Source organism: Anabrus simplex, chromosome 1 (assembly GCF_040414725.1).
Source record: "Anabrus simplex isolate iqAnaSimp1 chromosome 1, ASM4041472v1, whole genome shotgun sequence".
NCBI classification, from domain to species: domain Eukaryota; kingdom Metazoa; phylum Arthropoda; class Insecta; order Orthoptera; family Tettigoniidae; genus Anabrus; species Anabrus simplex.
The window spans coordinates 798,953,873-798,981,684 of NC_090265.1; the positions used below are offsets into that span (position 1 = coordinate 798,953,873).

Sequence of the window (27,812 nt, forward strand, 5' to 3'; positions counted from 1 at the left end):
AGGGACGGAATTTTAATATTTCTTCCCGTGTCATATTCGTTCTCATACCAATCCCTTCTGTATAAACTTTTTTTATATACAAAGTTACAGTATTTTGAATAAAACAGCGCACACTAACAACGATATCGACGAGGCTTGCGTGACCATGACACCACGTCCCTAAATTATTTTCCCTTGGCTTCTTAACCACTTAATACAATATTATACTTATAATACTTTTCAAAAAACATAAAATTGATAAATTAACTGAATTCTATTGTTATACTACGTATTTGATTATTTGAAGGCGAGAAGTGTGGAGCAATATACGCTAATGGTGATTATTGTCTTCAGGGGAAATACATCGGGATAAACAAATACAGTGGAGCGTGGTGGCTATCTAGCCTTCAAGACTAAACGTTGGAAGTCATTATAGTGTTTAATATATGCTGTAAATTGAATATACTGTAGGGCCTATATGGAGAACATCCCCAAAACTAAGCAGATAGTCCCGAATTTACAGTTGGCTATTCCATATGGTGGGTGTCAGCTCTTATTACTGGCACACTAATTTTTATTATGACCTGGAGATTCGTGTAGAAAACGTCTGGAAACCTGGGTTGCTGCAAGGTCTGTATTACTGTGTGTATTTATTCTTTTGTGTGTACATTACTGACGACACGATGGAGACCGGCATTAAAAACCTCCCACTTAAAACTGGAATTTAGTCCCGCCAAACGCAAGTCGTGAAGAATAACTTCATTACTGTAATGATTCTATAGTCTATCTGTTACGTCATCTGCCCGAAGGCTGGTTGGATCCTCAAATGACACCACCAATGGTTATGTGGATATAGTCAAACTACAATAACCGACGGCGGCACCGAAATGAGGCATACAAGATAGGATGAGGAGTGAGGAAGTTTGCCATTGCGTTCTTCACTGGACCAGAAAGTCCTATTGAGGCATGATCAGCCCTATGAGTAGCATTTTTCATAACACTTAGACATACTAGTCGTGCTCGGAATGTTATTACCCAGCACCACCCATATCTCAGCAACTCCCACACTGTTACAGCCATAAATGAGACTCTAAGACCGGTGGAAGCTACATTTTGCTATGGCCTGCACCATGAGACAGATGCAAAGTACTGAATCCATTAAGAAATGACAACAGGCGTAGATATTTTAGTATCTGCCTTAATAATGTTGTTCTTAGACCATCTAACTACTTTTGACGATTTTCGGAGAGGCCGAGGTGCCTTAATGTTGTTCCGCAAGAGTTCTTTTACGTACACGAGGCTGGCGTATTTGAGCACCTTCAAATACTAACGGACTGAGCCAAGATCGAAACTGCCAAGTTGGGGTTAACAAACCAGCGCCTCAACCGTCTGAGCCACTCTGTTCAGCCAGGGCGGCCCGGCCTAGTAGTAGTAGTATCGGGTTTATTTTCCATTTGAAAGCGAAATATGTACAAACAGAAAACAGCTGAAAGGTTCAGCCAAAAATCTGAGATCTTTTGCCTTAGACTGAAATTAAAAGGCGTGTGTTTCAAGCCTTTGTATATTCTTCTTTACGGTATCCTGGAGTTCCGATATCGGAGTGACATCATTTGGTATACGCAATGAATTGTATGCCCGCTCACCAACAATGAATACGTAATAATAATAATAATAATAATAATAATAATAATAATAATAATAATAATAATAATAATAATAATAATAATAATAATAAAAAGAATTGCGCAAACAGAAACTGGTCCTCAAGATTCACCAACCAATCACTTTTGGCAGAGGAAAACTAGCGATAGATTGCCTAGCATTTGCGGACAACCTAGTAATACTAGCCCGAGACATTTCAACAGCCCAAAATCAGATTGAAGTCCTGAAAGAAAGTGCGGAAAAAGTCGGTCTTCGGATATCTTTTGAAGAGACAGAATTACATGACCTGCAACAAACATGCACCAAAATTCATGGAACAAAATATGGCAAAATTAAACGAGTATCACAATTTAAGTACCTTGGTGAAACAATTCAGGAAAATGGACTCGAAAAAAAAAAAGCCAATGAAATTAGATGCCAAAAGATAGAAAATGCACATCGACTAACCCAAAATATCTATTTAAAAAATGTACGAGGGTCGAATCATAAGTCATGGCAACTACTTTTTTTTTTCGCGAACACGAGACAACACGGAAACTCTAATATATTCACTTGGAAATATAGGGCATGTACTTATGCATAATGCCTGAAGACAAATTCTGACTTCAGGAGATTCTCGTAGGAAAGTGATAGAACACAGGCCATTGGTAAACATTGTTTTATTATGGTACAGACAGCAAATACACAAGACTACGTACAAAGGACAGGTCTCCACTGGTTACAGACCTTCGAAATAATCACCCAAGGTTTCCACGTGCATCGTCAGCGGTGGGGCAGACGCTGAATACCATTCGCTGCATGTGTATCGCTAACGTGTGACACATCTCTCCGAAAGGCTGTTACGTATCCTCTTTATTAGCAAACCGTTGTCCACGTAATGGCATGCACTCCTAATGCTTCCCGCAGCTCTGCATGGCATTGGCGTGCATTTCTGCCGCGAAGAACTGCTATTTTAATATACGATCGTTGCTCCTGCTTGTTGACTCCCATTTTGTGACGCTCTCACTCACACACTGACTTGGGGGCATGCTTAGACCCACACTGTTGTTTACATACACCATCTAGTGACATCATACACAAATACATACCGTACGTTTCCAAATGCATATCTTAGATTTTCCGCGTTATCTCTTGTTCGCGAGAAGAAAAAAAATAGTTCCATGACTTATGACTCGACCTACGTGTCTCCAAGGATACAAAACTGAGACACTATAATACAGTCATTAAACTAGAATGTCTCTATGGATCAGAAATGCTCATTTTGAACAGGAAAACAGACACTGAAAACACTGAGAAAAAGGAACGCAAAATCATAAGAAAAATTCTAGGCCCAAAACTCACCTAACGGACAATACCAACTTAGAGGCAAACAGAAAATCAAACAATACACAGATATTCACAGGGACATTATAAAACGCAGACTAAGATTCTATGGACATATTAAAAGAATGCATCTAGACAAAGTTACCAAACAAATAGTCGAATTCTATGAAAACAGGAGTAAAGCTAAAATAAACACAATGAAATGAATTGGCGAAATCAAAACCGATTTGAAACAAGCAGGAATTACACCAGCACCGATTTGAAACAAGCAGGAATTACACCAGCAGATGTCCGAAACTGGGTAATCTTCAGATTCAAAATTCACAGGAGGATAGACCAAAGAAGACTGGAAAAACCTGGTCTGAAGACAGAAAGGAAGCCCACAGTAAAATAATGAAAGAAATATGGAACAGAGGAAGGCAATTGCATGCCGCTAAGTACTTCGCGTAGTACTTTGCCCATGTGGTTGTCAGATTAGGGATCTCACGCAGTTATTCGATTAAATATAACAGCTTTTACAGCTCACAGATATAGACCATATGCAAATGACGCGATTTATTACCCGTCTGATTTGCTAAAGAAATTGCAGATAAGACATTATGAAACATAAACCTCAAACTCTGCAGCGGTATGAGTAGATGGGAAAGAACCTAGCCGTATGGCTTATATATTGTCATGAAAGACCGAGCACAGGCAGACGAAGCATGGCAAGAGTCGTGTGAGTTGACGAAAGAGATACTCGTACACAATATCATTTGATAATGTCCACAAATATTTGGCATGCTAGAAACTGACAATAATATACGAGAGCAAGGTATTTCATACAGTATTCCTGAGTAACGTTCAGAGATTACAACTTATTATACAGGCCTATTACACTTTACAAAGAGCCAATCATAACCACAGGTCTAGAGAGGCTCTTGAGACATCTTTGAAAACTTGGGTTCGAAATGGTCTTTGGTGTTTGGTAGCATTTTTTAAATAATGACAGTCGTTCGAGTTAATGCCCTGTGAAACAAAAGCAGCTAGAAGGCCCGTGGTCGCCAAACCACAATCCCAAGTTACCCCTTCAGTCACTTCATACGACAAGCAGGGTATACCGTGGATGTCTGTTTTTATAAGTTGCTTTCGCGCCAACACAGATAGGTCTTATGACGACTATGGGACGGGACAGGACAGGGCTAGGAAATAGAAGGAAGTGGCCGTTGCCGTAATTAAGGTACAACCCCAGCATTACCATGGATGTATTCTGGTGGGTAAGATGGACCCAAAACCCTTATACGAAGCAAAAAGTTAAACTTTGTTTATACTTCCATTAGGTCGTGTTGAGTGCATGTAGGACATGCCGAAGAGATGTTAAGTACGGTACAGAACAAAAATGGCTAACCGGACAGCGGTGGGAACTGAACTCTCGACCTTCGGATTTAGCTTCTGATGCTCTCCCATTTTAGCTTTTCATCCTTCAACGACTAGTCGTGCGATAAGTATAAATAATTCCTTATTTAATTTCAACATAGCTCTTTGTCGAATAAATGTGTAGGGTAAATATAAACTGGCATTAATAGTGATTAGATCGGCAGTGCTAACCACAAGACATCCCATTCCATCGAGTTGGGTTTAACAAGCAGAAACATTTGTCCATGTTTAATATATAATGGTTGAATGATTGGCATTATCTAGGAAAGACGGCGCACAAATCAACAGCTCAGTTTAATAGTGCGACATATCTTCATTGTAAAAAAAGCTGCCAGTGTTCAACCGACAAATGAAAAATTCTGGGAAGATACGATGACCTGAAAAATAAATGTCTCAGTTCTAGTACAACGGCTTATAGACCGGCGGTACTGGGAATCGAGCCTCCGAGGACGGCAGCTAATAGTGCTAACCGTTACGCTACGGAGGTAAACACGCAGAAGATAAACATAGTAAAATAATTTGAAAATAGCCTATATTTATTTTCATTAGAAGAGGTGGTGGTGAACAGCTGAAATCTTAAATCCCTTGTGCTGTACAATCCAATTTTCGTTTTTTTAGTTGTAGTACTAATGAACATAACTGTGGAAATATGAGCAGCATCGCGCTTACCTACTGCCACGAGAAGCACACGTAACACCACAGGAACACTATGTACGTACTCACAAGCGCACGCCTCGTGCAACACTGACAGTGGCGAGTCATCCAGCATGATCGTTGGCCTCTAACATAACGTCACTTCGGCAGAGTGGTCGCTGCTGATTGGTTGCGGGCATATCCCAAGATCAAAGCAAGTTTCACGATAAGCGAGTTTACTTGTTATTTCATAATCCTTTTGGTTCTCAACAAATTTCCTCTTGCTTTAATAATCCAAGCTGTCTGCTAAACTGTCAACAGGGATTTCTACAGTTTATCTTCAATCTCGATCTCTGACAAGATTGCTTCATTCTACAATTTTGTGGTACAGTACAACTAGATAATTTATTGAACCCACATTCTTCTTGGTGAACAAACCTCAGTAATATAATTTGAATATAATTTACGCAGAGCATATTATAATAACGATTTCCACTTCCGGAGGTGCATATGGCCCTGAGGTTCACTCAGCCTACACCAAAAATGAGTACCAGGTTAATTCCTGGGGGCAAAGGCGGCCGGGCGTAAAGCTAACCACTCTACCCCATCAAGTGCCGAGGTTACGGTTAGTGGAAGCCTTTATCTTCCACCCCTCCAAGGGCCTTCATGGCCTGTTCGGAGATGACTTTGCTTTGCTTTTGCTTTTATATTATAATAACAGAAAGGCTTCAATTAGTATGGTGAAATTCAGTACAGTGGATTCGTGTACAGTAATTATATACAGTAGTCAAAATGTTAAGTTTCAAACTATAGACGATATGAGAAAATTATCATGTCGAAGAAGGATCTAGCACAGGCAGGGAAGACAATAATAATAATAATAATAATAATAATAATAATAATAATAATAATAATAATAATAATAATAATAATAATAATAATAATCTACAGTCCTGCGTGTTCTGACAGCTCGCAGCGTGATAGTTCCAGATGAGAGTTACTATGGCAACAAGTACACGCCTCCCGTTTAAGCCAATCTCCCTTTTCCTAACCTCGCTGAAGCGGCCGGTCCGAGTTCCAGGTTGCTAATTCATGGAAAGTGGCTATCAGTGGCTACTTTTGAGTGATAACATCATTATCTGTTTTATGCGTTTTTGAAATCACCAATTGTGTTAATAAGTGTACCGTTATCAAGTTTGTGTACATCATTTTAGTGTAATGCAAAATTTAGTACCGGTATAGCAATACACTATTTAACTCAATCCTTGCTATTTATTGAACTACAATCTATCTCATACAGTTCAAGGACCAGGCTGAGTGGCTCAGATGGTTGAGGCGCTGGCCTTCTAGCTCCAGCTTGGCAGGTTTGATTCTGGCTCAGTCCGGTGGTAATTGAATGTGCTCAAATACGTCAGCCTAGTGTCGGTAGATTTACTGACACGTAAAAGAACTCATGCAGGACTAAATTCCGGTACCTCGGCGTCTCTGAAACCCGTAAAAGTAGTTAGAGGGACGTAAAGCCAATAACATCATTTACACAGTTAAAAGCGTCGCTAAACGACGAGGGCGACCAAGAATTCATTCACCTCGATAAAAGGCAAATGTGAAGAGGAGGCAGGGCTTCGTTATTCGTGGTCATGCTCGCTAGGTGGTGTGTGCGTTACGAGAATATTTTGAGGATGGAAGGGAAAAGAGAGCCCTACTGATAGATGTTAGTAAAATTGTAGAACGAACAGCAGCTTGGAAGATAGTCAAGCTGCAGTAATTAGAATAGGGGGAAAAAAAAGAGTAAAGAAAGAAAAGGAGCCATGAGCAGAAGTAGATGAATAAGAAGAAGAAGGAGGACAAGAGAATGAGAGAATGTACCTGGACCGTCACATGATGAGTTATCAACTCTAGGGAAAACTCGGTACTATGCTTCGGATTTTAGCAAAAAGACGCCACATGACATGATCGCGAGATTAAAAGACATGCAAAACGACACGCTGAAGGTCGGGAGTTTTACCGATCACAACTCTCATTTTAAAATTGTACCGGAACGTACGGCAGGGTCCAAATGATTTCACTTTTTTATCCCCTCCCCCCGCCCCCTAACCTGGATTTGAACCCGGAATATTGAACAGGGCAGTTTAATTATTATTACTGATGATATCAACGGACATTTCCACGATTATATTAATGTAACACAAATATAAAGAATGTGCCATTCTGTTGCTGAAATCTCCCTGAAAATGGAAACCAATCGTCCGGAGATAGACTGATAAAAGCCTGGGAGGAAGGGAATGAGGAGTGTGTCTTACGACATTTGAGACGAAAAATTTACTGCTGAGCCACCTTGGCATAATATTTAATATTATGCAAACGTTCTGATCATTCCTGTACATGGATATTATTTTGATTGTGATGGTAGTAGCACAGCACTCCCGCACCTCTGTTCGGTGCCACGTGCTGCGAGCTGTCAAAACACGCACGTTGGTGTCATTAAGGTACAGCCCAGCATTTGACTGGTGTGAAAGTGGAAACTACGGAAAGCTATCTTCAGGGCTGCCGACAATGGGATTCGAAAGCAAGCTCACAACTATGCGACCCAACTCGGTCAGCGTTTGGTCTGCAAGTCTTTATGAATTAATTAAGCGTCTCCACAATCCTGAATTTTCGTCTAGATATGCAGCCTTGTTTGATTCCACACCCCTTACATATAAATAATTTAAAACAGAGTATAACCACTGCCTCTATCTTACATAATACCACTGATCGCAAATGCAAGATCACTGCATAAACTTCCCTGCACCTAGATTCGATTTCACTTACTATACTACTATCATCAGAGAATACACATCTTCAGTACCTCAAACGATCTACATGTAATAATAATAATAATAATAATAATAATAATAATAATAATAATAATAATAATAATAATAATAATAATAGTCATGTTTTAAAGTACCCAAACTAATATCCGTCTTAAGAAGCAGTGGGCCGATGACCTAGCAGTTAGGCTCCTTTAAACAACAAACATCATCATCAAGAAGCAGTGCTAGAAAACGTTCTTTAAATGTAACGCTAAATCTACGACACGGATGTCACAATGATTAGACCTTAAAATACCACTACTATTTACCGATCAAAATAAGTTCGATATAAACAAATTTGTAACGACAGCAAAAAAAAAAAAAAAAAAAAAAAAAAATTGAAATTATTCTACTAGTATCCCAGAGCGAAACGTAACTCAACCTCGTTCGACCAAGCACTCCTTCAGCTCCTATTTCACGAACCGTTTCAAGGAATCAGCATTTCAGTTTCTACTCGACAGCATTTCCGGTGGCGTTTCCCATCTAGTTACTCTTACTGTCCATAATGACCTTGCTTCTTTGAATTAAAACAAGGTAATCGTAAAATGGTACTCATGTTCATTATCGAAGTTAAAATTTATGTTAAGACTGTTCGCGACCTAAAATAAATTTGAATACCTATAATATCTATACATTATATAAAATAACATGTCCTGACTGACTAACTGACTGATTCATCATCGACGAGCCCGAACTACTAGAGATAAAGAAATGAAATTTTGGGGATACATTTATATTAGGGTGTAGGTGCTCACTAGGGGAGAATTTTCGGGTATTCCGTCGCTAAGGGGGTGAAGACGGGAGTGAAATTTTTAAATGAGGATATCTATATCTTAAAAACTTAAAAGTTTACAGATGTAAAAATTGGCATTTGGAATCTTTAAATATAAAGAAAAACATATTTTTTGTTTTCGGAAAATATCATTAAGGGACGTGAAAAAAGGGGTTGAATACTTTCCATGAGGTAACCGATATCCAAAAAACTGAAGATGTTACATGCATGATAATTGGTATTTGGAATCTCCTTTGAAAATAAGGAAACACGTATCTTTTTGTTTTTGGAAAATCGATTGCATAGGGGGTGAAAGGGAGTGACAAACGGGGTGATTTTTTTTCTTTACGTCGCACCGACACAGGTAGGTCTTATGGCGACGACGCAACAGGAAAGGTCTAGGAATGGGAAGGAAGCGGCCGTGACCTTAATTAAGGTACAGCCCCAGCATTTTCCTGGTGTGAAAATGCGAAACCATGGAAAACAATCTTCAGGGCTGCCGACAGTGGGGTTCGAACCCACTATCTCCCGGATGCGAGCTCACAGCTGCGCGGCCCTGACCGCACGGCCAACTCGCCCGGTGGATGAATTAAAAAAATATGTAGGCCTACACTATATCTCAGACACGTAACATGTTACAGACTTGAAAACTGGTATTTGGAAACTCCCGTAAAAGTACAAAAACATAGATATTTGTTTTCAGAAAATCCACTTACGGGAAACTGAAAAAATGAGTAAATTTTTAAAATGAGCACTTTGACATCTCAAAAACTTAACATGTTACAGATGTGAACATTTTTTTTTTTTTTTTGCTAGTTGCTTTACGTCGCACCGACACAGATAGGTCTTATGGCGACGATGGGATAGAAAAGGGCTAGGAGTGGGAAGGAAGCGGCCGTGGCCTTAATTACGGTACAACCCCAGCATTTGCCTGGTGTGAAAATAGGAAACCACGGAAAACCATCTTCAGGGCTGCCGACAGTGGGGTTCGAACCCACTATCTCCCGGATGCAAGCTCACAGATGCGCGCCCCTAACCGCAGGGCCAACTCGCCCGGTAATTGGTATTTAATCCCTTTTGAAAATAAAGAAAGATGTATTTTTTTGTTTTGGGAAGAAACCATTTAAGGGAGACTGAAAAGTGGGTTGAATTATTTTTATTAGGATAGTGATATCTCAAATCTGAGGATGTTACAGAAGTAAAAATTGGTATTTGGAGTCTCCTTAAAAATAAAAAAAATACGTATTTCGTTTTTTCGGAAAATCCCCTTAAGGAGGGTTGGTGGTGAAAGAATTAGTAGAATTCTTCGTAGGAGGATGCTTATATCTCAAAACTGAAGATGTTGCAGACGTGAAAATTGGTATTTTGAATCCTTTAAAAATAAAGAAACATGTATTCTTTTGTTTTCGGAAAATCCACTTAAGGGGTGAAAGAATTGGAAAATTAATTATTTGTATGAGAGTAGGCTACTTATATCTTAAAAAATCTAAAGACGTGAAAACTGGTATTTGATATTTTTAAAAAGAAACACACATTTTGGGGGGAAAACAACTTGGTGGCGGTGGGGAGAAGGAGTTGAATTCTTTTCATGAAGATACATTTATCACAAAAACTGAAGATGTATTTGGAAGATCTTTTATAAATAAAGAAACACTTTTTTTTTTCGGAAAGTTCAGTTAAGAGGGAAGTGTGAAAGGAAGTGAAAATAGTTCAATTCTTTTTATGGAGAAACTTATATCTCAAAACTGAAGGTTACAGACATGAAAATTGGTATTTAGAATCTCCTTTAAAATTAAAGGAACACACATTTTTTGGAGGGTGGGGTGAATCGACTTAACGGGGGGGGGGTTGAAAAAAGGAATTGATTTTTTTTTTACAATTGGCATTACGTCGCACCGACACAGATAGGTCTTATGGCGACGATGGGATAGGTACGGGTAGGAGTGGGAAGGAAGCGGCCGAGGCCTTAATTAAGGTCTGGTGTGGAAATGGGAATCCACGGGAAACCATCTCCACGGACGTCGACAGTAGGGTTCGAACCCACTATCTCCCGGATGCAAGCTCACAGCTGCGCACCCCTAACCCCACGGCCAACTCGCCCGGTAGTTGAATTGTTTTTGAGGAGAAACTTACAGTATATGTCGAAGACTGAAGGTTACAGACGTGACAATTGGTATTTGGAATCTCCTCTAGAAACAAAGAAACAGGCATTTAGGAAGGGGGTGAATAAAATTAATGGGGGGGGGGCTGAAAAGTAGTTGAATTATTTTTATGAGGATACTTACATCCCAAAAACTGAAGAGGTTACAGACATGAAATTCTGTATTTGGAATCTTCTTTCAAGGTAAAGAAATATGTATTTTGTCTTCGGAAAATCTACTTAATGGAGGGAGGGGGGAGGAGTTAATGAATTGAAAAATTAGTCCATTTCATTCTATGAGGAAATTTATATCTTTAAAACTAACGATGTTACAGACGTGAAAACTGGTATTTCGAATCTCCATTAAAAATAAAGAAACACGTATTATTTATTTTCGGAAAATCGACTTAAGGAGGTTTGAAAATAAGTAAAGGAGTTGAATTCTGTTTATGAGAACACTTATCTTAAAAAATGAAGCTGTTACAGACGTGAAATTTGGTATTTTGAATTTCCTTTAAAAATAAAGAAACACGTATTATTTTGTTTTCGGAAAGTCCACGTAAGGGGAGACAGGTGTGGAAATAAGAGAAGAAGAAGTTTAATTATTTTTATGATAATACTTATATCTCAAAAACTGAACGTGTTACAGACGTACAGACGTGAAAACTGGTATCTGGAATCTCCTTTGAAAATAATAAAACATGGAATTTTTTGTTTTCGGAAAATCCACTTAAGGGGCTGAAAAGAATTGAAAAAGCGGGTGAATTTTTTAAAATGAGTACCGGTATAACTACAGTATATGTCAAGAACTTAACATGTTACAGACAAAAAACTTGGTATTTGGAAAGTCCTTTTTGTAAAATACAGGAACATCTACCCTTTTTTTTTTCGGAAAAGGCACTTAACGGGGATGAAAAGAAGTGAAAAATTAGTTGAATTATTTTTCATGAAGTTAGTTATATCTCAAAAATGATAATGATACTGACGTGAAAATTGATACAGTATTTGGAATCTCCTTTAAAAATAAAGAAACATGTATTTTTTTCGTTTTCGGAAGGGGTGGGGGAAGGACTGATAAAGGGGTTGAATTTTTTATGGAGATACTTATATCTCAAAAACTGAAGATGTTACAGACGTGGAAATAGGTATTTGTAGTCTCCTTTAAAAGTAAAGAAGCATGTAATTTTTTTCGACTTCAGACAAGACTGTTCCTCACATGTACAGTTCTATATCGCACGGTCGTATTAGCCCCAAAATGCAATACCACAAACGTGGTTTACAAAGAGTTCCTGGGCTAAATGGAACTCAATTTTTCGGTGAGTTTTTATACCATAGGGATTTTCAGATAATGTCTTAGTACAGTGCTGAGGAACGATTACTTTTATCAGAATACGAAATCCACGCGAGCGAAGCCGCGGGTAACTGCTAGTATTAGCTAAAACTTTTGAATCGACCAAAGCTGTAGACTGTAATTGAACGTAAACACTCCCAGAACATCAGGGAAAGAAAATTTAATTTTGAATGCTCATTGTAAAGAGAAGAGTGTAATTTTATACAAAGAGTGCACCCTCACCTACAGTAGTTGAACAGGTGGTGGTGGTGGTGGTGATTATTGTTTTCAGAGAAAGTCAACTAGGCAACCATCCTCTGTGTAACATTAATCAGGAAGAAAAAATAGAACGGATCCGACACTTTGAAAAATGAAGGTATTGGTCAAAGGAAGATGAGGGCTCTTAGGGCGTGAAAATGAAAGACTCTCTAGTATTGGCAACCTAATATCATTGGATCGAAAAGAACAAGAGTTGACCAAGGGAGGTTGGATAGGATAGATGAAAGCGAGGAGCCTGGCATAAGTAAGTGGATGCCAGAACTCAGCTACGGGCCCCATGTTCGCCATCCCACGCTCGCAAGTTGACAGCCCTTAGGGCCCCTTTTAGTCGCCTCTCACGACAGGCAGAAGATACCATCCCCATCCACAGCGGGAGTAGCTGAACAAAGTCTGAGCAGCAGTTATATAGTGGAAGGACGCCCTCCAGATGACTGTCAATGTACCAAACACCCCACCCCCACCCTCCCAGGGTGCTACAGCCCTGATAGGCCTTGGCCTACCAAGCGACAGCTGCTCAACTCGAAGGCCTGCAGATTACGAGGTGACGCACGGTCAGACCGACGAATCCTCTCGGCCGTTATTCTTAGCTTTCTATATCGGGATCGCCATCCCACCGTCAGATAGCTCCTTAATTGTAATCATAAGTGTACCTACATTTAGAATATACTCGTATCTTTGGGAGAATGGAGGCTATGCCGCATATGACTTGAGACCATTGTGCCTGTCTTGGGACCAATGGAGAATTGCGTCAGAACACCAATACCGCAAAGCGAGGACTGATTCTTAATGCTCTAAGAAAGAGTATTACGTGGGGTCGTCAAAGATGCTTGTATTTTGGCATGCCTATTGATCCGAACCCCTATTCAGAGTGGGTAACCCAATGGGATTCGCGTTCAAGAAGGTATACCTATTTGCCCTCTACACCTATTTTAAGGTGTAATATAACCTTGGACAGTTGTGGTGGTGGTGATTATTTTTAAGAGGAAGTAAAATTGGATAACCATCCTCTATTAAAATCTATTAAAATCAGAAGGGTAAAATGAAGAGGTCTGTCACTTCGAAGAAAGAAGGTATCGGCAAAAGAAAGCGAAGGGGGTGAAAATTAAAGTCTCAATAAGCCTCGTAAAGTTAATGCTGTCGTGGTCGGAAGATAACAAGAGTTGACCAAGGGAGGTCAGATAGGAAAGATGAAAGCGATGAGCCTGACGCAAGTGGAAGCAATGCCAGATTCAGCTAGGGGAACTTGATACTAATTCTGTACTTTTTGTAGATTAACAAATTCAGGCTTAAAAAACAATTTAGGATGTTGCGATACTGAGGGCTTTGTCTATCCTTGATTTTATTCTCCTCAATATTTTTTTTTTACAAATGATTGTTTCAGACTCATTTTTCAGTTTTACTACAGTATATATTCTTTAATTGAATACTGTAGATGAAAAGTAAATTTAGCCATTTTGGCATGATCTGAATTTCAATGCACTCTTAACATACATCTAGCACTTTCAACTTTTAATTATTTAAGAGTTCATTTCTCCATTACATCAAGACAATCATATTCTATAGTTGGGCTTAGGGAGCTGTACTTCCAAGAGTTTCAGCGTATGAAATGTTTGTCATTTTACTTCCTTAGGGCAATGCATTTGTATAGACACTGTACATGGCAAATACAAGTGCTATTTTCCTTCTAGACTCCAGCGTCTCCTCGAGTTTCTTTTTCATTCCTGTCGCACTACTAGAATCGAAATCATTAAGCACAAACATTACATCCTTTTTATGCATCGTCTCTAGATCACTGATGAACCCTGTTTGGTATGTGTCCCGTACAACTACTCCATGATCCAAATATTGCCTCAAAGCGAAAGATAACCTGCAGTAGTACCTTCACCTGAGAATTAATGCCCTTCAGCAACCTCATCACGAAATGTAAAGATTTTTCTGTTTAATAATTACACTTCCTAAACAGTGTTTCATTTCAAGTCTTTTTGTGTACACTCCTAATTATTTAGATGTCATTCTCCACAAGTGTGTTCGATCCAAGACAGTACTGAATGAAAGTTACGGTTATGGACAAAATGAACTTCGTCTCTTTTTTTTTTTTTTTCGTACACGAATGGCTGTCTGCCATAGAAAACGGCCTAAATCCATTGTTATAGTTCGTGAATATCATCTGTTTCCTTAAACGAAAAGAGTGCCTGTTGTAGTCTACGTATCTTGGTTGTACCCGTCTTTGACAGGGTGGCCAATTACCATGTGCATGACTATATTTTCACCGACCATTTTCTGAGCATTTTGCATAGAATCGGGACTTTGAAATATTCGTATATTGGTTTACAGCCTTCATGTTTCGAGTGTCGCTGTTGTGAACACGTTGCGTAAACTATTATAGAATATACATCAACATTAAAGCCTATGGGTAACATTTTTGTAGTTCTAAATAAAATCGTTTAGAAAGTATCCTGTAGGCTGTGTTTATATTGTCGTATTGTCGTAAATTGTCTCGTGAAGTGGGTTTTGTCACGTTCTGTATAACTGAAAGAAAGCGTGTTACAATGCGATTCCGTTTCAAAGAGTGCAATAATTATTGTCGAACTATTGAAATATTAATATACCGAGCGAGTTGGCCATGTGGTTAGGGGTGAATAGCTGTGAGCTTGCATTCGGGAGATAGTGGGTTCGAACCCCACTGTCGGCAGCCCTGAAGATGTTTTTCTGTGGTTTCCTATTTTCACACCAGGCACATGCTGGCGCTGTACCTTAGTTAAGGCCACGGCCGCTGCGTTCCATTCCTACCCCTTTCCTGCCCCAGCGTCGCCATAAGACCTATCTGTATCGGAGCGACTTAGGCTAAATCCAATTGTTAAAGAAAAAATAACATCGCACAGTAAGGACGTACAAATATGATACCTGACTGTGGATGGGTTTGGTTACATCATCTCGGCAGATATCTATCCGTCCAAGACCGACTACAATATCTCGGACCTTAATGCTACTATCGATTGCAAGGAAAATGGGATGATCGTCGAGACGTGTGGTTCACACATTGTAATGATCGCTTCGTGTATAGAAGATAACAAAATAGTATTTCGACCATGTTTCAAGTATATACTGGGGAAATCTGCACTCTTTAAAGGGTTGTTAGTATGGTATTGTGTATGTTCAGTCTTCAGCCCTAAGGCTGGTTGGATCCTCAACAGCTCCGCCATCAGCTGTCATAGATGACCTAGGCATTACTGAAGAGGCGTACTAGGGAAGTGAGGAGCGAGGTACTTTCCCGTTGCTTTCCTCAACGGTATTGTGTACGAAGTGTATATATTAAAATATGTAGTCTACAGTATATAATATTATGCATAATAGTGTTGTAACGACTGTAACATTCCCAAAATGGGTCGCTCGTGGTGCGTACCACGTTGTAGATAAAATTATACTGCAGCAGATAATTCAGCCTTTAACTTTCAGTAATAAGGGAGAAATAAATAAGGAATATATACCGAAAAAATTTCGATGTCAATAATCTAACCGTTAAACATTTCGAACAAAAATTTGTGGTTAGGGAAGGTTTTTTCAACGGAAAGTGGAGAATAATCCAAGGAGACAAGCTGCATTTTGCCGAGTGGTGCGAAGAAGATTATATATTTTTTGATGACTTCAGAACAAATAGTTGTTTCAATTTTACGTAGCAATGAGGGATGGTAGTGTTATTTTTATTACAGTAGACGGTGGTGGTATATTTGATGGCATCCATTAATGAATGCGTGTTTTGAAGTGTCTAGTTCCTTAAATGGGAATGGGTTTTATTTTTTTTAATATGTGTTTAACGACCGAGACGTTTAAGTGGATGCTGGGGATATTAAGTATAACAGGTATAGAGTTGTGCAATTTGGTTAGTAATCTTTCGGAATACAATAATGAACATCTTTCCCCCTCCAACAGGATTAGAGTATATCCTGATGAATACTTTAGAGGATGACTTTATTCTTGATGGTGATATAGATGTAGTAAGACCGTTGCGTACGAGATATACAGGGTTATTCGCTTAAGATGTTGCATGGAAATAACGCCTGAACCATAAAAGATATCGGCATTCTGTTTTCATATTCGTAAATGATACCCAGGGGCTTGTAAAATAATGTGCTACTTATTCTCATAGCTCGATTAATAACCGAGATATTGATATTAACTCCATATTTTAAAATGGGACGGCACAAATTCATACAGCTGGCCTAAAAGTTCAACTGCGTACAAGTTCAAATACGTAAGTATTTTCAAAATCGGACAGTTACTTTTTGAGATATCAATGCGTGCCGCATCAGACAGCGTGCGATCGGCCAAGGACGTATTGACACGCAAGTTGTTTCCTGGCATTGATTCAGCTACAGAACGCATACCAGGCATGTACTGTAAACTATCGTACACATAATGTAATGTACCGTAACATACCCTGGGTGTGCAACATTATTGTATGACTGGCGAACACACAACAGGGAAGGGAAATTAAAGTGTTTTAATTTTTTTTTTTTTTTTTTGAAATTCATGTGTAACAGGTTGCGCTCAGTTTGGCGTTTTTCCCCACGGGTGAGAATGGGAAGGATTTGGAAAGTATGACGGCCGTGGCCTATCACAAAGGTATCAAAGTATTTATTTTATTCCTTATAAAAACATCAACCCTCCCTGTCCTGTTATGAGTTCGCCTGTCATACACACTTTGCAAACCCATCACATGTGTACGATATGCTTACATGCTTGTAAGATATGCTTGTAAAATAGAACAATATAGTCGACCTCTGTGGTGCAGTCGGTTAGTCCTTCTGTTCCCAGATTGCGAGTTCGATACTAGGTGAGGGCAGTGGCATTTGAAGCGAGCAGTTCGTTGGCTTCCGGCACGTTGCAGAATTCCTACGGGATAAAATTCTGACACCATGGAGTTACTTAAGTACGTAATTAGAACTAGTATTTGTATCTAAAAACATCACTTTGATCAATACTTCGCCATACGATCCAGTATAATGGCTCAGGTAGATTGATGGTACCGGAAGAAGAATCAGACATGAAATAAATCAATGCTCAGTAAAGGTTATGTTACCGAGCTCGATAGCTGCAGTCGCTTAAGTGCGGCCAGTATCCAGTATTCGGGAGATAGTAGGTTCGAACCCCCCTGTCGGCAGCCCTGAAGATGGTTTTCCGTGGTTTCCCATTTTCACACCAGGCAAATGCTGGGGCTGTACCTTAATTAAGGCCACGGCCGCTTCCTTCCCACTCCTAGCCCTTTCCTGTCCCATCGTCACCATAAGACATATCGCTGACGATGTGTGTCTCCTGTCTGAGGCACATGGTGAAATGCAATCAAAGATTGAAGACTTGGTAAAAGAAGGAAAAAAGGTGGGACTAACGATTAACTCAAAGAAGACCAAGGTCCTAAGGATGAACACCAACAAACTAGACCCATTTGTCTTCAGTGATGAACCTATAGAGGATGTGAATAGTTTCACCTACTTTGGCAGTGTAGTTACCAAAGATGGAGGAGCAGTACTGTACTAAGACATTATCTCAAAATCCTAAAGTATAAAACCTCACCGAAAAACGGAGTTTCATTTACCCCAGAAACTCTTTGTAAACCACGTTCGTGGTATTGCCTTTTGGGGCCAAGATGACTGTGCGACTGTGTTGAATGTGAGGAAAGGAACGTTAAGAACGACACAAACACCCAGTCCCCAGACCAGGGATATTAATCATTTACAATTAAAAAACCCTCATGAAAAGAAATGCGTGTTCTTTATTTTTAAAGGAGATTCCAAATACTAATTTTCACGTCTGCAACGTCTGTAGTTTTTTTAAGATGTAAGTATCCTCGTACAAATAATTCAACTAATGTTTCAATACTTTTATCTCCCATTAAGTGGATTTTCCGAAATCAAAAGAATACGTGTTTCTTTATTTTTGAAGTATATTTCAAATATCAATTTTCACGTCTGCAACATCTTTAGTTTTTAAGATATAAGTAACCTTATACAAAGAATTCAATTAATTTTTTAATTATTTCACCCCCAATTTGATTTTCCGAAAACAAAAGATACGTATTACTTTATTTTTAAAGGAAACTCCAAATACCAATTTTCACGTCTGTAACATCTTCAGTTTTTGAGATATTAGTAACCTAATAAAAAGAATTCAACCCCCTTTTCAGTCCTTTCTACTCCCACCCCCTTAAGTGTACTTTCCGAAAACAAAAAAATACATGTTTCTTTATTTTTAAAAGATTAAAAACACCAATTTCTACGTCTGTAACATGTTAATTTTTTTAGATATACTGTAGATATGATCACTTTAAAATTCACCCTCTTTTTTTAGTTCCCCTTAAGTCGATTTCCAAAAACAAATCATCTTTCTTTACTTTTACAGGAGATTCCAAATACCAATGTTCGCGTCTGTAACATGTTACGTTTCTGAAATACACTGACTGACAGAGCAAATGCAACACCAAGAAGGAGTGGTCAGAACTTTATGCCAATTGCAGGGTAGATTGACGTCACTGAGGTATGCTCATGATGTGAAATGCGCCGCTGTGCTGCGCACGTAGCGAACGATAAATGGGACACGGCGTTGGCGAATGGCCCACTTAGTACCGTGATTTCTCAGCCGACAGTCATTGTAGAACGTGTTGTCGTGTGCCACAGGACACGTGTATAGCTAAGAATGCCAGGCCGCCGTCAACGGAGGCATTTCCAGCAGACAGACGACTTTACGAGGGGTATGGTGATCGGGCTGAGAAGGGCAGGTTGGTCGCTTCGTCAAATCGCAGCCGATACCCATAGGGATGTGTCCACGGTGCAGCGCCTGTGGCGAAGATGGTTGGCGCAGGGACATGTGGCACGTGCGAGGGGTCCAGGCGCAGCCCGAGTGACGTCAGCACGCGAGGATCGGCGCATCCGCCGCCAAGCGGTGGCAGCCCCGCACGCCACGTCAACCGCCATTCTTCAGCATGTGCAAGACACCCTGGCTGTTCCAATATCGACCAGAACAATTTCCCGTCGATTGGTTGAAGGAGGCCTGCACTCTGCACTCCCGGCGTCCGCTCAGAAGACTACCATTGACTCCACAGCATAGACGTGCACGCCTGGCATGGTGCCGGGCTAGAGCGACTTGGATGAGGGAATGGCGGAACGTCGTGTTCTCCGATGAGTCACGCTTCTGTTCTGTCAGTGATAGTCACCGCAGACGAGTGTGGCGTCGGCGTGGAGAAAGGTCAAATCCGGCAGTAACCGTGGAGCGCCCTACCGCTAGACAACGCGGCATCATGGTTTGGGGCGCTATTGCGTATGATTCCACGTCACCTCTAGTGCGTATTCAAGGCACGTTAAATGCCCACCGCTACGTGCAGCATGTGCTGCGGCCGGTGGCACTCCCGTACCTTCAGGGGCTGCCCAATGCTCTGTTCCAGCAGGATAATGCCCGCCCACACACTGCTCGCATCTCCCAACAGGCTCTACGAGGTGTACAGATGCTTCCGTGGCCAGCGTACTCTCCGGATCTCTCACCAATCGAACACGTGTGGGATCTCATTGGACGCCGTTTGCAAACTCTGCCCCAGCCTCGTACGGACGACCAACTGTGGCAAATGGTTGACAGAGAATGGAGAACCATCCCTCAGGACACCATCCGCACTCTTACTGACTCTGTACCTCGACGTGTTTCTGCGTGCGTCGCCGCTCGCGGTGGTCCTACATCCTACTGAGTCGATGCCGTGCGCATTGTGTAACCTGCATATCGGTTTGAAATAAACATCAATTATTCGTCCGTGCCGTCTCTGTTTTTTCCCCAACTTTCATCCCTTTCGAACCACTCCTTCTTGGTGTTGCATTTGCTCTGTCAGTCAGTGTATACTGTAGATATAGTTTTTAAAAAATTCACACCCTTTTTCACTCTTCTTCACCGTCCCCCCCTATATTGGATTTTCTAAAAAAAAAAAAAAATACAACTTTCTTTATTTTTAAAGAAGATTCCAAATACCAATTTTCATGTCTGTAACATCTTCAATTTTGAAGATATAAGTATACTCATTAAAGGTATTCAACCAATTCTTCACCTTTTTTCACCCCTCTTAATGGTATTTTTCGAAAACAAAAAAATACGTATTTCTTTATTTTTAAAGGAGATCCCAAATAGCAATTTTTACGTCTGTAAATTTTTAAGTTTTTGAGGTAGGTATAGATATACTCATTTAAACAATTCACCCCCCTTTAAATCCCCTTAGCGGCTGAATATCCAAAAATCCATCCGTAGTGAACACCTACGCTCTAATATAAATGCATCTTCAAAATTTGATTTCTTTATGTCCAGTAGTTTTGGCTCGGCGATGATAAATCAGTCAGTTATTTACAGATATGTTAAAAGCATTAAAATATGTTAGCATGTTGTATGACGTGCCACACAAATCGTGTTCGCGTGTCACCTAATGGCACACGTGTCATAGGTTCGCCATACCTGACCTAGGATCACTATCACGGAAACGAATGAGAGGCTTAAGACGAGAACTGCAACTAGTAATCGATACGGCTATCTATTACATAAAACATCTTGATATCACGTAAGCTGAAGGTTAAGATCTACGGAATCATGATAAGACCAGTGACGATATACGGAGAATGCTGTCTGATAAGGACAGCCGAACCTGTACTTAATAGTTCGTAAAGGGAAGTACTTAGAAGGGCTTTTGAAGCAGTAACATGAGTATAGTGAATAACCTATTCGATCATATAGGTCTACTGGTCAATTAAACGAGAACACAATACAAAAACACGCATTTCATTATCATTGCAAACTATGTAATAAGGGAATTTAATAACAATGTCGTTAATCCGATGCCTCTACGTCCAACCGTTCTCTATAGTTGGACCCAAGAGAGTTGGAGACTGACGTTTAGCGCCACCGACGAGAAAAAGTTGACTAACGCTGCTCGAAAAGGGTCTGTTGCTACGGCAACAATAACAGAGATGCCACATTTAAGGAAGCTATCGCCACGTGTGTTGACTTGCTCTCAGTCGCTTTTGTGATATTCGGAATAATACTGTATTAGCTGTGATAGTCGCTGGTTTATATAATTATTTACGTGTTTGTTTCCTGAATAGTAATTTGTTGAGGTTATTGTCAGTTTAGTGATTACGAAATCTAATATTTATAGGCAATGACGTGTTCTGTCTTAAATGCTGGAATTATTAGCACAAGCTTAGGAAGGGGTCAAAGTTTATTGAATTGCATTAGGCCTACATAGTTCATTAATTATTCAGCCCGTATGAAAGGGTGATATGCCGCAGGTTGAGGTAACTATGACAACGCAGCGTACTTCGTAGTTACTGCTTTCGCCGCTGAAATGACAGACCAAATACAGTAGAGACAATACGCGACACTCTGCGAGATATCGAAGGACAGTGATTAGAGCGCTGTCTAGCGGAGTGACCTGGAGTTACTGATTCTGTCATAAGAGCAAGAGTATTTGTTTGTGAAGTTTTTGGCGTTATTTATACGTTTGCATTAAGATGACATAAGTAAATAGTAGCGTGTGTCATTTCTTTATATCTCGTGTCAATATGAGTGGAGAGATATGTGCTGCGTTTCGCTGCAATAACTATGAAATGCAGAAGGATTCGCGGTCATTCTTCCGTTTCCCTCGTGACAAGAAAATGTAAGTAAACACTGTGGTTGCATATATATTCTTTCAGTTACAAAGATATTTTTATAGTACTTTCTAAACTTCTGAACTGCGCGACCCATATTTTAACTGGCTTAAAATATAATTTTATTTTATTGTATCAGTGCAGCAGTTAACCTTCAATACCGATGTGTTGTAGGTGTGATCTGTGGTTTTGATTTAATTCAGGAAAATGCATATGCATATATGTGTGGCTGGTTGTGTTCCAATGCCGTAATGCGTTGCCAAGCACTGAAGAAAATATGGGTGATTTAAGAAATGTACATATTTTGTTGAAACAATATGATGATGCAAATTTGCTTTACCCTAATATAATGGCAAGTACGTATACTTATAGGGAAATTTTGAATGTTTTTGCGGCTAAATTTACAGATTTTGTTTCTGTTAGTAGGCTTCAAGTTAAAAGGAAAATTGTCCAGCTCATAAATGTAAATTCATGACTCATGTATGTAAGGAATGTGCCGATATTTTTATTGACAACTGTCCTAATGTGATGATACAATGTAAAAACAAAAAAAAATCACAAAAAAGACAAATCTAGCTGTCAATGTTCAGGCAGGTATGCTAAAGCTAAAAAAGTAATACATAAATGAAAGATCAAGCCCTTTCACAGCAGTCCATTTCACATCTTGATTATATGCCTATTTCAGTCTTCAAACCATAACCTGTTAAATAATTCTTCATTCATTTATCCAGAATTGCTTTAGTAACTTTGAAGTTAATATTTTAGTAACACTTTATTTCTAGACATAATTTATTTATCCATTTCCGTCTGCACATTTTCATTGATATTTTAATTTAGCGCAAAATTTCCAGGTCACGCCACTAGGAGCACCACTTGCGAATTGTCTCCCATTTTAACAAGGCTAAATCCGGAAGTGTCGCGTATTGTCTCTACTGTATTTGCTCAGACTCCAACTCTCGTGAGCCCAACTAGAATTATGTGCTGAAGTAGTAAATGCTCGTGACGTTACTGCGCTATCGAGTCTACCTAGCAGCCTTGACGCTGCGCATAAACTCGAGTGGTCTTATCCCGCACTCCATCTGTTGCTGCCGTGTTCTTCTCTTGCCAATGTTATTTTTTTTCTTTTTTTGCTAATTGCTTTACGTCGCACCGACACAGATAGGTCTTATGGCGACGATGGGACAGGGAAGGGCTAGGAATTGGAAGGAAGCGGCCGTGGCCTTAATTAAGGTACAGCCCCAGCATTTGCCTGGTGTGAAAATGGGAAACCACGGAAAACCATCTTCAGGGCTGCCGACAGTGGGGTTCGAACCTACTATCTCCCGAATACTGGATACTGCCCGCACTTAAGCGACTGCAGCTATCGAGCTCGGTCTTGCCACTGTTAATGAGCTTATTTTGACTTATAATGGATGTAAATAAGATCCATCCGTATCAGTTTGAGCCAGAACGAACGACGTTTGTTGATGTCCATGCAGACAGCGATCTTGACATAGATGTACAACAAGCAGAGTCGGCACGCGAATTTGGTGTAAATGTAATGAGTGTACCATCATGGATACGAATGAAGAAAATGTATGCTGTTGTGAATTAGACAATGTAAACGCAGTGAAATCGGATGAATTTATGTGTATATAACAAAGAGATCCCTCCTTTACAAGGCTTATTTTAGACCGCGAGTGTTGGTAATGACAAGGCACACATATGAGCTTAAAAACAATGAAAGGGCAAATAGCCGTTTACTGACGGCTTTAAATTCATCAAATAAAACTTGGCGTTTTATTTGTTATAAATAATTCTTCCTCGGTAAATTCATGGTCTGCGATTGGTAAAAAGAACAGAGTTGTACCATCATGTGTTGCCAACACCATAAGGAACAACTTTCGGAACGCGATGGCCCTGTAGGCTTCCAGTTGTAAATTAAAACAGCAGAATAACGTAAGAGTTTCCTAAGATTGTTAAATAGATAATCTATATTATTTTGATATGCAGTACGGTACCTCGTGAGAAGTGCTTTTTGATTATGTCGTCCTTGCAAGGACGAGCTATTGGAGCGATGATTTTAGGCAGTGACGATCCATTGCTTGAGTTTCAGAGGACGCTCTGCTGTAGATAATTTGTAACAGGATTATGTTGTTCATTACTGCCTTCATCCATCCATCGCTTGACGCTTCATATTTCTGTTTTATCACCCAGGCTCCTGTTGATATTAAATAGCCTACTGAGTTTTGGTACGGTACCGTCTTTCAATTTATTGATGCTCCGATTATAGTCCAATGCAGCAATCAATGACCTGAGATTTAAGCCGCCGCTTTACAAGAAATGGTTTATGGTGTGGGTTACTGTACTCACGTCCTAGTTCGTGAACCATGGGCAACGGCTGAGTGGCCTAGTAAGTGATCCTGAGAGTCGGGATACCGGTTGCTATGAAATGGGAGTGGGCATCTCAGACATATTCTGAGTCATGGCCCTCCTTGTGCTCATACGGCTAGGACTATACAATCCACCGGTGGTCCATAACCCGTTAGAAGAGAGATCCTCACTTGGACTATGTGTAAGTAGGGTAGCATCCTACTTCATGAATGTACCGAGCTCAGAACATTTTAAGCAAACCTCGGACCTATGGGAGTAACGGAGTCCCATTCTCATTTGACAGGCGAGGGACTCCATGGAAACAACTTGGCGAACGAAATGGAATTCGATGAGGAACTATCAATATCAATGGGGCTTATGGAAGAAAGAAAGTAGAACTAGCTGAGTCAGCAAAGAAGATGCATTTAGATGTACTAGGAGTAAGTGATATTTGGGTAAAGGGAGATAACGAGGAAGAGATAGGGGATTATAAAGTGTACTTGACGGGTGTTAGAAAGGGAAGGGCAGAGTATTGGATAGGGCTGTTTATCAGGAATACCATTGCACGCAACATAGTTTCTGTTAGGCACGTAAATGAGCGAATGATGTGGGTAGATTTGGCAGGTGGAGGAATTAGGACGAGAACTGTCTCAGTGTATTCACAATGTGACGGCGCAGGTGAGGATGAAGTTGACAAGTTTTATGAAGCATTGAGTGACGTCGTGGTCAGGGTCAACAGCAAGGATAGGATAGTACTAATGGGCGATTTCAATGCAAGAGTTGGAAATAGAACTGAAGGACATGAAAGGGTGATTGGTAAATGTGGGGAAGATATGGAAGCTAATGCGAATGAGAAGCGTTTGTTGGACATCAGTTCTAGTATGAGTTTAGCAGTTACGAATACATTCTTCAAGCATAAGGCTTTTCACCGCTACACATGGGAGGCTAGGGGTACCACATCCATAATAGACTATATCTTAACCGACTTCGAATTCATGAAATCTGTTAGGAATGTACGAGTTTTCCGGGGATTTTTCGATGATACAGACCACTATCTGATCTGTAGTGAACTACGTATCTCTAGGCCTAAGATAAAGTAAAATCTGTCTGCAAACGAATAAGGGTAGAAAATCTCCAGGACGAGGAAATTAGACAGAAGTACATGGATATGATTAGTGAGAAGTTTCGAACAATAGACAGTAAGCAGGTTCTGGATGTAAAAAGAGAATGGGTGGCATACAGGGATGCTGTAGTAGAAACAGCACGGGAATGCCTAGGAACAACTGTGTGTAAAGATGGGAAAAGGCGAACATCTTGGTGAAATGATGAAGTGAGAGCAGCTTGTAAACGTAAAAAGAAGGCTTATCAGAAATGGCTCCAACCAAGGGCCGAGGGAGACAGGGACTTGTACGTAGATGAAAGAAACAGAGCGAAAAAATAGTTGTTAAATTCAAAAAGAAGTCGTGGGAAGATTTTGGTAATAACCTGGAAAGGCTAGGTCAAGCAGCAGGGAAACCTTTCTGGGCAGTAATAAAGAATCTTAGAAAGGGAGGGAAAAAGGAAATGAATAGTGTTTTGAGTAATTCAGGTGAACCCATAATAGATCCCAGGGAATCACTGGAGAGGTGGAGGGAATATTTTGAACTTCTCAATGTAAATGGAAATCTTCCTGGTGGTGTTGCGAATATTCAAGCTCGTGAGGAAGAGGAAAATGATGTTGGTGAAATTACGCTTGAGGAAGTGGAAAAATGGTAAATAAACTCCATTGTTATAAAGCAGCTGGAATAGATGAAATTAGACCTGAAATGGTGAAGTATAGTGGGAAGGCAAGGATGAAATGGCTTCATAGAGTGGTAAGATTAGCATGGAGTGTTGGTAAGGTACGTTCAGATTGGACAAAGGCAGTAATTGCACCTATCTATAAGCAAGGATTGCAAACTACAGAGGTATCTCATTGATTAGTATACCAGGCAAAGTATTCCCTGGCATCTTGGAAGGGAGGGTGCGATCAGTCGTTGAGAGGAAGTTGGATGAAAACCAGTGTGGTTTCAGACCACAGAGGGGCTGTCAGGATCACATTTTCAGTATGAGCCAGGTAATAGAAAAATGCTACGGGAGGAATAGACAGTTGTGTTTATGGCTCGTAGATCTAGAGAAAGCATATGACAGAGTACCGAGGGAAAAGATGTTCGCTACACTGGGGAACTATGGAATTAAAGGTAGATTATTAAAATCAATCAAAGGCATTTATGTTGACAATTGGGCTTCAGTGAGAATTGATGGTGGAATGAGTTCTTGGTTCAGGGTACTTACAGGGGCTAGACAAGGCTGTAATCTTTCACCTTTGCTGTCCGTAGTTTACATGGATCATCTGCTGAAAGGTATAAAATAGCAGGGAGGGATTCAGTTAGGTGGAAATGTAGTAAGCAGTTTGGCCTATGCTGATGACTTGGTCTTAATGGCAGATTGTGCCGAAAGCCTGCAGTGTAATATCTTGGAACTTGAAAATAGATGCAATGAGTATGGTATGAAAATTAGCCTCTCGAAGACTAAATTGATGTTAGCAGATAAGAAATTCAACAGAATTGAATGTCAGGTTGGTGATACAAAGCTAGAACAGGTCGACAATTTCAAGTATTTAGGTTGTGTGTTCTCCCAGGATGGTAATATAGTGTAATATTGAATCAAGGTGTCGTAAAGCTAATGCAGTGAGCTCGCACTTGCGATCAACAGTATTCTGTAAGAAGGAAGTCAGCTCCCAGACGAAGCTATCTTTACATCGGTCTGTTTTCAGACCAACTTTGCTTTACGGGAGCGAAAGCTGGGTGGACTCAGGATATCTTATTCATAAGTTAGAAGTAACAGACATGAAAGTAGCAAGAATGTTTGCTGGTACAAATAGGTGGGAACAATTGCAGGAGGGTACTCGGAATGAAGATATAAAGGCTAATTTAGGAATGAACTCGATGGATGAAGCTGTACGCATAAACCGGCTTCGGTGGTGGGGTCATGTGAGGCGAATGGAGGAGGATAGGTCAGCTAGAAGAATAATGGACTATGTTATGGAGGGTAAGAGAAGTAGAGGCAGACCAAGACGACGATAGTTAGACTCAGTTTCTAACGATTTAAAGATAAGAGGTATAAAACTAAATGAGGCCACAACACTAGTTGCAAATCGAGGATTGTGGCGACGTTTAGTAAATTCACAGAGGCTTGCAGACTGAACGCTGAAAGGCATAACAGTCTATAATGATAATGTATGTATGTATGCTGGTGATCGTACTTCGTGATTTTCAATACTGATCAGAATGTATTTGAGGTATTTGAATCGCTAAGTGCTTTTAGGTGGAAGCTCAAATACCTGGAGGTTAGTTATTTCGTGTTTGCACGTGTTCGTGTTTGT

The 27,812-nt window shown here is 40.1% G+C and overlaps 1 protein-coding gene across 6 annotated transcripts in view; it reads right to left on the minus strand.

Moving 5' to 3' along the window:
- LOC136857546 (glycerol kinase 3) overlaps positions 1-27,812 on the minus strand; it is a 462,535-nt gene that overhangs the window by 293,798 nt on the left and 140,925 nt on the right. The window contains exon 1 of one of the 6 annotated variants that reach the window (XM_067136292.2): positions 5,050-5,121. The exons of the other annotated variants lie outside the window; for them this stretch is intronic. The gene's annotated coding sequence lies outside the window, so the exon portion shown is untranslated. Of the gene's footprint in view, positions 1-5,049; positions 5,122-27,812 lie in introns of those variants that run through there. 6 annotated transcript variants of the gene reach the window in all.